Genomic DNA, 14200 nt, shown 5'->3' with positions numbered 1-14200 from the left:
GACTGGATGGCCCTAGTGGTCTCTTCCAACTCTATGATTCTATGATTCTATTCTATGATTCTATGATGAAGGGGCTTCCTGATTGTCTCATGACGCTGCTGAAAATAGCCCTCTGATACCCAGAAGTTGCTCACTACTGCAGCAGTCTAACATGGCTACCTCCCCGAAAGTTGTTTTGTTATTGTGAAGGAAAGAGATAGGTATTTCTAAGGCACTGCTCCCACTGAGGATAATCTTATTTTATAAGAAGAGCCATGCTGGACCAGAGCAATGGCCAATCTGGTCCAGTATTTTGTTTACACCATGAGCAAACAGATGTCTGTGGAAGCCCAGAAACTGGAAATGCATGTAAAAGCAACAGTAATTGCTCATTCACTGCTTAGGTAGGGCTGCCAGTTACCTCATATCACAAATTATCTTCAAATGTCCTGATTAATCTTATGTCATCCCATATTTTCAGATGCATTTTCAATATCCTAGTTTCTTTGTCCTGCTCCCATTTCCCCCCTTTGTTCTCTGCTTACTTTAGTTGCTGCAAGGTTTTTGGCTCGGTTTTTGGCTTTAATCCCCTAAATGTCTTGAGGCCTGGCTATCTAAGGGCCCGAACAGACAGGCCAAACTAAAGCTGCTTCGGGTCACTTTGGAGGTATACTATTTAAATGATACATGTGTCCTAAGAGGCCAGAAGCCATGCCAAAGCCATGCACCTCCAAAGTGACCCAAAGCAGTTTTATTTTGGCCTGTCTGCTCAGGCCCTAAGAAACCCAAGACTGATAACTCTCCCAAACTATGTACAGGCATGTTTGCTTGGAACAGGGTCTATGTCTCTCTTGTTGCACATGCTGCAGTCCTATCTACCTTGACTCCTTGAGACACTTTGTTAAAGTGTACGCCAGCTAATACCTCTGCATATTACAAATGCAATATGAATAGTCATTCTCCCTGCTATATCACTCTTAGGTCTAACTCTGCTTACACAGAAGTTATCTTCTGCGTATTTGACACAATTACACAGCCTTTATATTAAATGAGCATAATGCAACAGCCCACGACCTCCACATCTGGGATTCTCCCTCTGTTTACCCAGGCTGAATCCATTCATAGCCTTTGGTTTAATCCCACAGGCAATATCTTCCAAATAATCGGCCTTTGCTTTCAATCTCTTGATCTAGTCATGTTCCTCAAATCCTCTCAGACCAAGAGCAAAGCAATCTTTATGGCCTCGTTTCATGTTTTTGTTTGCTTTTAATCTTTGGAAATGTATTTGGCTGGATGTGCTCTGTAAATGTAGTTAAGATTAGTTTGACTCTCTAATTAAGCATTCAAAGCTTTTACATATATGGCATTCATCTGTGTATATATTCACTATTTGCAAGTTTACAGTTTATTTTTTCTGAACCAGCTTGGATATATGTAAGACTTTCGTGATTTATTATATATTCCAGCAGTCCTGGGGGATGCATTTTCACGTTTTCCTAATTTTAGCCTGGCTATGTTTTCACTGACTTGATAACAGGGTCTAATTTGTACTGAATTTTGGTGATAACTTCAATGTTTCTGCTTTTAAATTTGTACGTTATCTGCTGTGGTATGCGTGTATGAAATGGGACAGGAAGATGTGACACCACATAGATTACTGGAGACATGCTTTCTGTGCAGAATTTAAATGGTATTAAACTCTAACAACTGTTATTTTTATAAGTGTCTGTTGAAAACGTTATTTGTGGAGAAAAACTAAACAAACATTTTAAATTAAATGAGTAGAAGTTGTGTTACTTTTGCAAAAACTGAAGTTATGAGTCAGACCACATCTCATACCCAGCTGTTCTCTCATCCCTTGTCATAAATAGGGATATACAATTCTGTCAGTCTTATCGGGCTTCTATTCCACCCCGCCAACAGCATCAAATGTATTTTGACTTGTCTCTGTACCAATATATGAACCTTCCCATGTCTCTTTCAAGGACATTTGTATGTATTTTCATGTGCATTTTTAACATGGATGCACCCCATCACGTGCCTACCTCTTCACCCCTGTTTAGGTGACTGCATCAGTCTGCTGGACAGAATGGAGGAAGGAAGCCTATCAGAAGAGGAACTGGGCACAGACCTATGGGCAACATGGAAGCCAGACAGGTATCACAGCTGGCCTGCAGACCATGGATGCTCATATGTGTTGAACTGAAGATTGGAAGTGGAATTCAAAGGGCAGAGTCCAATTGGTGACATACATTATATGGGTCTATGAATATATATCGTATATACTCGACTATAAGTTGACTTCATGTATAAGTCAAGGGCAAGTTTTGGGACCAAAATTATGGATTGTGATATGATTCGTGGATAAGTTGAGGATAAAATTTAGGACCATGCAACAAAGGATGTAAAGGATGAAGTTTATTGTCTTCATACAGAAATGTCTTATTCAGATCCTTCTAAGCCCAGTTCCTCTTGGCACTCTTTTAAGAGGAAGCACCAAAGAGGTGCCACTACTACCATTTTTCCACCCAAGAATTCTAAAAGGCCAGAAGCAGCATCATGGTGGAAAGAGTAGAAGGGGTTGGTGCTTTTTTGGGGTGCTCCCAGGATGAACTAAGCTCTTACCTTTTGTCACTCTACTCAGAGAAAGAGAAGAGTTAAAATACACTACTTACATTAACCTGTGAATAAGTCGAATAAGCTTTTTGGGGTCCAATTTTTGACTAAAATTTCTACACTTATACATGAGTATATACAGTATGTCCTTTTAAGTTAATCGCACAAGGTGGTCTTGAACACACATCTGCTTGAAAGGGTAAGTATGTGCTCTCTTGACCATTTAGTGGCCAGGAAAGAATAGTTTGAAGGGAGGGTGGGAATGGTCATTTAATGGCAGGGGGAGGATGCAGGGTACCCACAACTGCAAGGAAGCAGCAGCTGTCAACTTCCTAGATTTCAACCCTCTCAGAATCTGGAATATTTGAAACCTTGGTCAAAGGGATTAATTGATTGGAGGTGGGGGATGAGATTGACGGAGGAGACTGAATGAGCTAGAATAGGGAAGGGAGATCATACATCTTTGAATTTTCCTTTCTTATACGCCTTCTTCTAAACAAATGTATCATAGTTATGATGGTTACATGACAGAAGGAAGATTATCCATCATACAGAATATAATCCTGGGTAAATTTCCCAACCTGTTAACATGCCAGTGAAACCTTGGTTGACGATGAGAGAAAGAAGACTGCAGAATTTCTCAATGCTGATGCCATGTGAGTTGGAAGGTGGAGTTGCTGTGCTGTGTAGGGATTCCCTCTCCCCTCTCCAGGTGTGCTACTGTACAACAATTTCCAAGAGCATGCCCCTAATGTCTAACTTTGAGACAAATTTGGGATTCTGCTGGTTTACAGGCCAATTCACTATCCAACAGTCTACTTTTTAAAGGTGACTGAGATAGCCTTGGGGGTCTCAAGCTCACAGACTGCTTGCTTCAAACTCCCTCAACTGTTCAAATTTCATATTAAGTGATAACAACCATAGGCCTGTTGTTATCTGTCTCAGTAGCTATGGAAAGTCATATTCTTTATTTGGCATCAGTACTAGGGAGCGGGGTATCTGTCTAAAAACTCTGAAGCCAACAGATCCTGGCTGATCAGGTCTGGTTAGTACTTGGATGGGGGACCCACAGGAGATACCAGGTGCGGCAGGCCACATTTCAGAGGAAGGAAATAGCAGACCACCTCTTTATCAATCGATTATTGCTCAAAGTTCCTTGCCTAAGAAAATCCTATGAAATTTGTAGTGTTGCCATAGTTAGCTGGCAACTTGAAGATGCATGTGCGCACCCCCTCCCTCATAAACACATAGAGGTTAGGGGAAGGTGATCTGTAAGTAGAGGTGAATGAGAATTCATCTTCAGTTCATTTTTGATTAGAATTTACCAAAATTTGCAAAGTTGGGTAATAGTCAGAAATAGAGTATTAAAAAATATGGGAGAATCCAAAATCAAGAGATTTATTCATTCAGGCCCAGGGCTTTGAGTGTTTAACTCCTAAAAGGCTGAGTTTGAATCACTGCCTTTCCAGTCTTGTTTTTGGTGCTGAATTAGGGCTGCCCTCTCTTAAAAGGCTCCTCAACTTTAGCAACTACCCTGTTTCCCTGAAAATAAGACATACCCATAAAATAAGTCATAGCAGGATTTCTAAGCATTTGCGCAATATAAGCCATACCCCGAAAATAAGACATAGTGATAGGCCCGGTGCAGAACGGAAGCGGAAAGATTGGGGCCAATGGTTCTAAAGGAAATGGAGTCCCAAGAAATTCAGGATGGAATTCCGGGCTTGGAGAGTTATGACGATGTTCCAGAAGAAGATGACTTACCTATACAGTATTTGAATAAATGTAGATTGTTGTACTATACATAATAAAAATAAGACATCCCCTGAAAATAAGCCATAGTGTGTCTTCTTGAGGAAAAATAAATATAAGACAGTGTCTTATTTTCAAGGAAACATGGTATATGGCAGGCTTATTACTGGCAATAGGCTGTACCTATTGCATTTGGTCAGTGCAAAGAGTTGAGAATTCCATTGGGTTTGATTTTATCAGAATTTTGTGAAAATATTTTATATTAAAGGTGAAAGCATCTTGTAATTTAAAACATTCAAGGTGTGGGGGAATGAAATTAACAGATCTATCCATGTCTATTTGCAGGTAGAGTAGGGTAGTTCAGCAGATTATGTAGAAAGAGATCCTAATAGTTTTAGACTTCCAGGAACCTCAGCCTAGTGCGATATTACAAATAAAATGATTTAATTAGGTTTTTGCTGTGATATATGATGCTTTATATGACTGATATATTAATACCATTCACATAAAATATCATATATCACATCAAAATATATTTTCACCTTTAATGTAAAAATATTTTTAACAAAGTTCTAATAAAAACAAACCCAATGAAATATTAATACCATTCACTTTGAGTGTGAAAATTAAATGGTGCAAAATGGAACACAAATAGTTTAATGTAGCATAAATATTGTACTTGAAGGAACACTTCAAGAGCTGAGATTTGCTGAAGAGGGCTTCCTCCAAGTTCCACAAGTGAGAGCCATAAATCACAAGTGCACATGGGACAATAACTTCTCTGGAGAGGACACCTGTTTATGGAGTGCCCACCTCCTGACTGGTGCCAACACTTTCTTCTTCTAGGTGCCAAGTTAAAACATGCCTTTTTGTTAAAGCTTTTGGGGCTTAATTTTTCTTTTGGAAATGGACATGCACATGGTTTTAAGTGGTTTTTTTCTGTTTTAACTTGGTAGTATGTTTAATACAATTTTATTCCATTTAGAATATTTTTTTAAAAAAATCTGTAATGCTCTAAATTGTTCAACTATATGTTGCCCTGAAATCACACAGCAGAGGATAGGATAGAAATATTTTAATAAAATAAAATAAAATAGTAAAATAAACCTTCTGTCTGGAAAGCACATGTTTTCCACTGAGCTATGTCTCCTCCCTGGTTATGCAATTCATTTGTTTGAATTTACATTAAATTTGAATTGAAATCCACATCTACATTGCCTATGGAGAGTGACTAAGCCATAAGATATAACACCAGTTCTCCTTCTGCCTTTGAGTAACAGTCAAGGACTTTCTTCATACTTGTGTTCCAATGCCAAAGAATAGACTAGTGACTAATTTCTTCTTTATGTACCCTCATTTTATGACTGGATCATTCAGTAACCTTTTGGACTGAGTATGGAGTTGGACCTGGATGTGCTACACCACCATGAAGGAATGCTGTTGAGAGAAAGATGATCTCCCAAAAGGAAAAGTGATATTGGTTAATGGAATGTCTGACCAGTTACAGGTAACAATTTTATAAGGCTGTGAAGGAATTACTACCCTTACTTCATCTGTCCTGTTCAGCGTCACTTTTTGTTCCAGGTTTTCTCTTTTTAACTTCCCCTCCCATCTCATTTTGCTTCTAATAAGAAAGGAAATAACTATGCCAGCTTTGGGTATGCCATCACAGCCTTCCCTTTTAGGTTGTGAACTGGGAAATGGGTTGTGTGTGGGATCTTATGGCTCTTATTGCACACCGTGAAACAGGTTATCACTACTGCAGTGAAATTTCTTCCATCTGCAGGCCTCCTTCTGCACCTGTTGAGAGAGACAGAGAGACCTGAAATGTCCTATGGGTCCACTCTTCAAATGACTTGAACAGCTCAGCAGCCTCTCCAGCACTGAAGCTAGGATCAATGTATGTACACTGTCTCTTTATTCTTCCTTCTAAACCATCCTAATGCTACGCTAGTTGGAGATGATGGTGATAAGAGCCTTAATCTCACACATCTTAGTGGCAATACACTGGGTAAAGTTAAAATGGAATCGATAATTAAAGGATACACAAAAAGGATAGCAGCATGGCATAGTGGTTTGAGTGTTGGACTATGACTCTAGAGACCAGGGGTGGTTCCCTGATCGGCCATGAAACCCACTGGGTGATCTTGGGTAAATCACATGCTCTCAGCCTCAGGGGAAGGCAATGCCAAACCTCCTCTGAACAAATCTTGCCAAAAAATAATAATGATAGGTTCGCCTTAGGATTGCCATAATGACTTGGAGGCATACAACACACAAGCACACTATAAAAGAGATACAACTGACCAATAAAACCATTCCCATGTCATTGCTAATCTTCCTCATGAACTAGCTGAAAACTGTTCTATGCAAAAACAGCACTGAAATCAAAATATTTTTTTTAAAAAAATATTCTGTCTTTCCTCACAAAAAAAGCCAATTACTGTTAATTGAAAATAAGCTTGATCTATGTAATGGATATTAGACCATGTTGTCTCCATTATATTGCTAGCAATATATTGCTAGCTAATGGATCTCACAAAATACTTTGTGTGCTCTCCAGTATCTAAAGCTTCATAAACTGAGCACGCTCCATTCTGACCCTGACAGCAAGCTCTAAAACTGTCACTCCAGATCTCTTTTCACTTCACCTAGATCTCAGCCTGAATTAAAATCAAGAGGAGATTTTTAAAAAAAAATTCTTTAGGAGCAATTCAGAGCACAGCTAATTCTGTGTTACTCCCATTTGTTATCAATTTGATTTAAGAGAATTAAACTATATATTGAATCAAGGTCTTTATTTCTTGGGCAATGCAGTTGTTTTTTTTTTAAAAAGGACCTTTAACATGATACAAAGCATTAAACAGATTGTTTTTCAATCATCATTTATTTTATTAAAATATTGACATTCTATCTATAAGACTGTGTAAATGTAAAATAGAATGTAAAATATGAATACACTCTTATATAAGAGTGTAAAATAAAATCAATCTGATTAATTTTAAACAATTTAAAACTGTGAGAAATAATTTCATCACACTGAAAGCAGTTTGACAAGTTGACACAAAGCCTAAAATCAGTTAAAACAGTTTAAAGCAATTGAAAAACACACATTTGCAGGTTTGTATGACATCAGTTAGGCCCCAAAGGCTTAAATAAAAAGCCCTGTTTTTACTGCATTGCAATATGACACAAATTAGGCCCCTAAATGGAGGTTGTTGCACAGCTGGAGAGCACCATCTTCCACTTTACTGTCCCAACTGATGGGACATAGAGGAGGGCCTCTCCAGTGGACCTTAACCTCAAATAGTCAGATACAGGAGGAGGTACCACTTCAAATGTCAAGGCTTCATGTCATATAGGGCTTTATAGTTATCACCAACACACTGAATTCAGACTGGAAGGACAATTTAACTATTAAAAAGATCACATTTCACATTGTGGAGGAGGGTTGCCTGAAAATGAATTCATTTCAGTACAGAAGTTCCCTTGGACGGTACAATGTTCTCAGGTAACTAATGAATTACTCAAAATAAGTAGGTTCATGGCTGAACAGTACCAGTTCAAATTTTACAGCTCTCTTCCCCCTTCTCTTTTCCTAGAGTAACTTATCTATGGGCGTATTCCTGTGGAATCACAAATGATAAATCAGTACATTTTGCTTCTTTTCACATCCATTTTTCATAGAATAATAGAGTTGGAAGAGACCACAAGGGCCATCCAGTCCAACCCCCCTGCCATGCAGGAAATCCAAATCAAAGCATCCCCGACAGATGGCCATCCAGCCATTTTTTTAAAATCTAGTTTTCCCCTTCAGGTTTCTGAAATGTGTGTATTTCGTTGAGTTTTAAAAAAAACAAGTGCAACAAAATTTGCAATCTGTGCTAATCACACTGAAAGGGGACAACATGTTGTGCCTACAAGTCAGTTATTAAAGATAAGGAGGCTGTTAGGAAATAAAATAAAATGTGACAACCTTACTCCAGCATCACAAACATGGCTGAAATTAAATTAAAAGGAAGACTCTGAGGCCTAAACATTCAAACATCTTTTGCCCGGATAGGTATATCTGTGGTCTGCTTTCTTTTACATTTACTGTATTAAAAACAACAGTCTGACGTTCTTTGGGTTGCATTTATAATGACAGTACTGTAGTGGAATAAGAAAGTTTTTATAAAAATGGAAGAAAATGAAATACTCATCCGTCCCTCCATTATATACAGTTTCCCAATTGAGTATGCACTGAATTAAGTATGCACTGAATCTACTTGTATGCATCTCTGTCTAGCATGCACACAGAATACAACCTCCCTAAATAATGTGTGCTTTGGTTGCTGCTGTTGTGTCTTCAAGTCATTTTTGACTTATAGCAATTCTCAGGCAAACCTATAATTGGTTGTGTTTTCCCCCCAAGATTTCTTCAGAGGACATTTGTCATTGCCTTTCTCTGAATCTCAGAGGGTGACTTGTCCAAGGTCATCTGAGGGTGGTGGTCATCCATGGTCCAGTACTGATTTGAGCCCTGGTTTCCTGGAGTTCTAGTCCAACATTCAAATCACTACACTGTGTTCTATGTGCATAACATCCATGACAATATGACTAGGCTATTGCGAACCAATTAATCCTGGTTTGAATCTCACCCTTGCCACTAGTGATCTCATGTTCATAAAGGAAGCCACTCTCTTTCAGACTCAGCTCCCTGCCGAAATGTGGGGATGACTGTCCCGTTAAAACAAAAATTAAAGATCTCCCCACCCCACTATTAATTCATTCACTTTATTGACTGGGAGAAGGAACTATACTTTTAATATAATGTGGATAAAAGGTGGAAGATGCTGATCATTCCCCAACTATATGTACTTCTATTATATTCATCATTGTGATGACTGTATAATAGAAGTACATATAGCTGGGGAATGATCAGCATGAGAGGTGGAAACAGTAATGTTGAAGTTGAACTACTCAAGAGAGGAAGTCTATAGCAGTCAATGTCAGGGAGTATTTTAATGATTTCCTTTTCCTTTGCAGATTGCCATTCTAGAGGACAGCAAGGTCAGTCTCCCTCCTCCCAATTCCCTCCCCTTTATCCACATTTCAGGTCACTTGATTATTTCTATCAGGATACTGATGTTCAGAAGTCTGTATCCAATTCACTGATTTTCTACACAGGCTGACTATTGTTACTGATAGCTAAATAGGTCTGTCACCAGACCCCCCCCCCATGCCAAAGGCACACATATGTCATTGCTCAAAGAAGAGAAACGGAGTGTATCTGTATGTGTATGATAGATGTGTGGGAGCATGAGAGCAAGAATATGCCCTCATACTATTGTTAGTACTGTGAAAATTATTGCAATAAAGGTTCATAGTGTGTTATGGCTTTTGTCGTTGTTTTCTGAAATTTACTGTCTTTATCCTTCAAAAGCAGGTCTTCAGGCATTTTAGAATGTTGTCAGCCCTACACTTTGCCCCTTCCTCAAAAATCTGAGAATATTATCAAATCTCACAGATTCTCAGTGATATTAAACCATGATTTAAATTTTAAAAAATGCTAATTCTGTATGCTAATATTGTAATATACTATATATCCTAGGTCTTTCTTCTCCACTTTTGGCCTGGAAACAAGTCTTTGTTTACAATATTTTAAATGACAATACAATCAGTGATACTTTGTAGTAATTATTGTAATTTGTAGTGATATCTTTTTTATGGAGACTATTGATTCAGAGAAATATTCAGACATTGATTTTTCTGTGTAACCAGCGAAACATCATCAATTTAATTGCATTCTGTAATAAGAAATGCAGAAGTCATGGATGTATTTTTTCCATGACACATAAAGTGTGAATTTATTACACAGATGATCTCTCTAACAGTAGGAAATACTTCACTCATGAAATCAAAAGTCTTTGCCCATGAAAACAGTATTGATAACCATAAGCAGTAGTTCATTCTCAAAGGAAAGTACATTCTATAAGTCAGTGGATATGTTACATTTTATTCTACTAAGACAGCAAATCACCATATCTGGAATCCTATAAAGCAAGATATGATATGGAAGCCATTTTCTATGCAGATTATTAAGGTAACTTGTGATTTCATCCATTTTCATTCATTCATTTTCAGATTGGAGTAAACAAAATGAAACCCTTATTCCAAAAAATAAAGACTATAATAAGAAATATAATTATGATTTGAACGTGTATATAAATATTCATTTTGTTTCAAAGGTTGGTGTCCTAAGTATACATTCTACAGGACATACTCTACTAAATGCAGTGGGATTTCCTTTTCTGTAAACATATCTAGAATCTTACTATAGCTTTTCTTATTTTACTGAAAACAAAATTGCATCCTTTTTGGCCCACTGTAAGAGTATTTACAAGACAAAGTGATACGTAACATTCAGCCAGTTTGGACATATTGTAGGCACAGCCACCAATATGAAATGAAGTTTTGAAAAATTATGTTTGAAAAATCATAAAGCTGCAATATTAAACATAAGCATGTGTGTTAATGTATATGCTACCTGTCAATTTATGACAACTTCATAGGATTATCTTAATGGGGGGAGGGGGCAAATACCAACGAGATCAATGAATATTTTTGTCAGAATAAACATGTTTTTTATTGCACCTTATACCTTTACATTTTCTGTATTTAATACTTAACGGCACTTAATAGGAAATCTAAGAAATGAGAATTGTACTTTTTTATTGAGAATATTTGTCTTATTTTAATATTAAAAAAACTTGCTAATATTAAGGTTTTGTTCAGATAAAACAAATTAGTTAGAACAGTATTTTTACCAAAGTGGAAAGAACATTAGGTTAAAATTGGAAATGTAAAGGGTATGCTAATATGTTTTCCTGCTTTTTAAATTACACGACATTGCAGACCATTCTTTACTTAATATTCCTATGATGCTATAACAGTAATGCTATAATTGGCCAATGTTATATAATAGTCAGAAAGTGGTGTGTTTTAAAATAATGTGTGCACTATGAAATGCTTAATGAATATATATAATGCTTCATAAAATATATGAAGTTACTGCATTTATTTTCATCCACAGGACTCCTAAAAATCTCATCCTAGTTAACTGTGCACTGAACAGAGGAGATCCGTAAGACCCGATATATTTATTTATAACATAATGTATTTCTCCAAAGTTAATTAATTTACAGTGGGATGTGAATAATTCAAATTTTAAATTTATATTTCCTTTAGAAGTGACATGGTAGGATATATGACAGATGTCAAACCCCATTTTTATAAGACTATTTGGGTTTACTCTGGTCAATCTGGATAGACATAACGAAAACTACCTTTCTCTTACTATTAATACATATGCTTTCTTCAAAAACTTTCTTTAAAAATGTGATATTTTCATTATAAAAAAATTAAGAGAAACAATAAAATATTAGATCATTTATTTTTTTACTTTTATTCCATACGAATAAATTAAACTTACAAGGGTTCCATTGCTGCAACCCCGCATGTATGTGTATACACACACACACACACACACGTGTTTGTGTGTCTGTGTGTGTAATTTTCAGAAGAATAGTCGGTTAGGTTCTATCATCATAATATATTTTTTGATTATCACTATTATCTCAAGTATTTGATGCAATGGAAAATGTATTTCAAGTGTCATACAATCACATATTGTCAAAAGCAATGGCACTTATCAATATTCAAGGTATCTAAATTAACCAAAGTTTTGTTCATCTTTTTTCAAAGAGAAAATATTAAATTTGCTATGCCTTCTTGTATTTTTCCTGTCAAGGCAAGTTCTTGAGAAGATCTCTCAATACCTCATACCTCTCTTAAAAGACTTTAGGGCTCTTTAATTTAATCTCATTTGCTAGCTATTATCTTCGTTATACTTTATGTTTCACACTTAGAAAGGAAACATTTTTTAAAGAGCTATTGTATTGTACCAAAACAATGATTTTAAATCTTCTTACCTCAAAAAAGCAGCTTTGGAAATGGTTTAGTGTGATGTGGGTCTCAAACAGATGGTCACTCTTTCCACGTTGAGAAATGATGAAAAATGCGAATGGATGAAATTACAGTGATATCTTGTTCAAATGCATAGAGGTCTAAAACCTCATTGGCCTCTGGATGAGAATCATGTGACATGGGATGAAGTGCATGTGACCTATTTTCTCCTAAATCCTTTCATTTCCTTGAAATGGAATGCAACCAACAGTGATGGTTCTGTAATTTTGATGACATTTCTAAAAAAGCCACTGAGCAAATCAGTTGCCCTCAGGCCACAAGGCTTCAGAATAGAGGAGTTCCCAATGATCAGGAGGATGGATCTAGCAATTAATCAATTATTACTCCTTCACCATTTGGAATCCCAGTTTTGTTTTGTTTGTTTAAAGGACAGATGGCGAACATACATTCTGATCTTGAACACATGTGCATATATCAATTACAATATCCAGGCAGTTTTAGCTAAATCACATGCTTTCTCATATGATATTCTGCATCAGTCAGTGTATCTTACTGTAGATGCCTATTCAATTATGTAATTATGCCAGCGCTTGTAAGTCGCTAATAGTGATATAATATGATTGCAAATGCACCATGGAAATTTAGGTATACAGTCGCCCCTTATTGTACACTGATTTTTTATACATAGGTTCAAGCATCCACGGTTTGAAAATGTTCAGAAAAAGTATAAATTTCAAATGTCAAACTTTCATTTTCCATTTTTTATAAGGAACACCATTTTGCTATGTCATTATATTTAATGGGACTTGAGAATCCACGGATTTTGTTATCCAAGGGGAGCTTGGAACCAAACCCCAGCATATAACAAGGGTCCACTGTAATTTCTTTAACAGTCTAAGACGCGTGCCAAATTATCTGAAGTTATCAAAAGCAATAGGTTGAATGTTATTGGAGAAATAGAACTAAATCTACACTAGAAATAATGTAGAACTTTCAAATGCTGCAACTGGGGCACAAATGTAGTACCTGATCCAGTGGTACTCAGCTGGTAGATCAGTAGAATCTAGTATAACTGTACGGAAGTGATCCCCTTCACTTTGGTAAACTCTCATGAACCCCCCAGAAGTTGCCTGAGAAACTCTTGGGAGCAGTATTTTTGGGAGCATGGAGGGTTTGTTGGAGAGGGGAGAAGGGAAACTTCCAGACATTTCTCCTGAAGAATGTTGGATTTATCTTAACAATACTGGAATGATCTGAGCCAGGTTATGATCCAGCATGTGCAGAAGTCACATCTTCATTAGGAGATGACTAGCAACCTGAATTTGATCAAAACATAGCAGATCAATGTTGGCATGAAGATAGCTATCAATGGGCCCTATACAGACAGGCCAAAATAAAGCTGCTTCAGGTCACTTTGGAGGTATGGTGTTTCAATGATGCATGCATCCTAAGAATCTGGGAGCTGCGCCAAAGCTGCACTCCAATCCTTCGGGCTGGAGCATGGCTTTGGTGCGGCTTCTCGACTCTTAGGGCGTATGTATCATTTAAACAGCATATCTCCAAAGTGACTTGAAGCAGCTTTGTTTTGGCCTGTCTGTATCGGGCCAATATTTCTGTTCATCAAGCAGAAAGTGCTATGGTGGATATAGACCTACGCAAGAGGTTGGTCACCGATAAATGTTCAAACTATCTGGTTCCCAGGAATTCCCAGTATAAGAGGAACTCCCTTCAGACTTCATCACTAGCCAGAGAACCCAGGGTGCTGTGCAACATTTGCTACCTTAGAAATTATTTGAGAAAAAAGTCTCATGAACAAATAGTTATTGTTTCCCACATTGTTATATTTCCAACCATAGTCCTTTAACCAGAGAAACAGATGTTACAA

At 37.1% G+C, this 14200-nt stretch overlaps 1 protein-coding gene and 1 long non-coding RNA gene across 24 annotated transcripts in view; one reads left to right on the top strand and one right to left on the bottom strand.

The window, feature by feature from the left end:
- Nucleotides 1-12535, bottom strand: part of PCBP3 (poly(rC) binding protein 3) — a 96290-nt gene extending 83755 nt beyond the window's left edge. For 10 of the 23 annotated variants that reach the window (XM_042445678.1, XM_042445684.1, XM_042445704.1 and 7 more), the window contains exon 1: nucleotides 12321-12529. The gene's annotated coding sequence lies outside the window, so the exon portion shown is untranslated. Of the gene's footprint in view, nucleotides 1-12320 lie in introns of all 23 variants that reach the window. The other 13 variants (XM_042445697.1, XM_042445698.1, XM_042445693.1 and 10 more) reach the window with 4 other exon arrangements.
- On the top strand, nucleotides 5723-9511 carry LOC121919265. The gene is made up of 3 exons (XR_006101426.1): nucleotides 5723-5854; nucleotides 6134-6247; nucleotides 9376-9511. It is a non-coding gene; the product is annotated as an uncharacterized LOC121919265 (long non-coding RNA).
- Nucleotides 12536-14200: the final 1665 nt, after the last annotated feature.

The sequence above is a fragment of the Sceloporus undulatus genome, chromosome 1 (genome assembly GCF_019175285.1).
Source record: "Sceloporus undulatus isolate JIND9_A2432 ecotype Alabama chromosome 1, SceUnd_v1.1, whole genome shotgun sequence".
Lineage (NCBI taxonomy): Eukaryota > Metazoa > Chordata > Lepidosauria > Squamata > Phrynosomatidae > Sceloporus > Sceloporus undulatus.
This window is presented reverse-complemented; position numbering and strand designations above follow the sequence as displayed.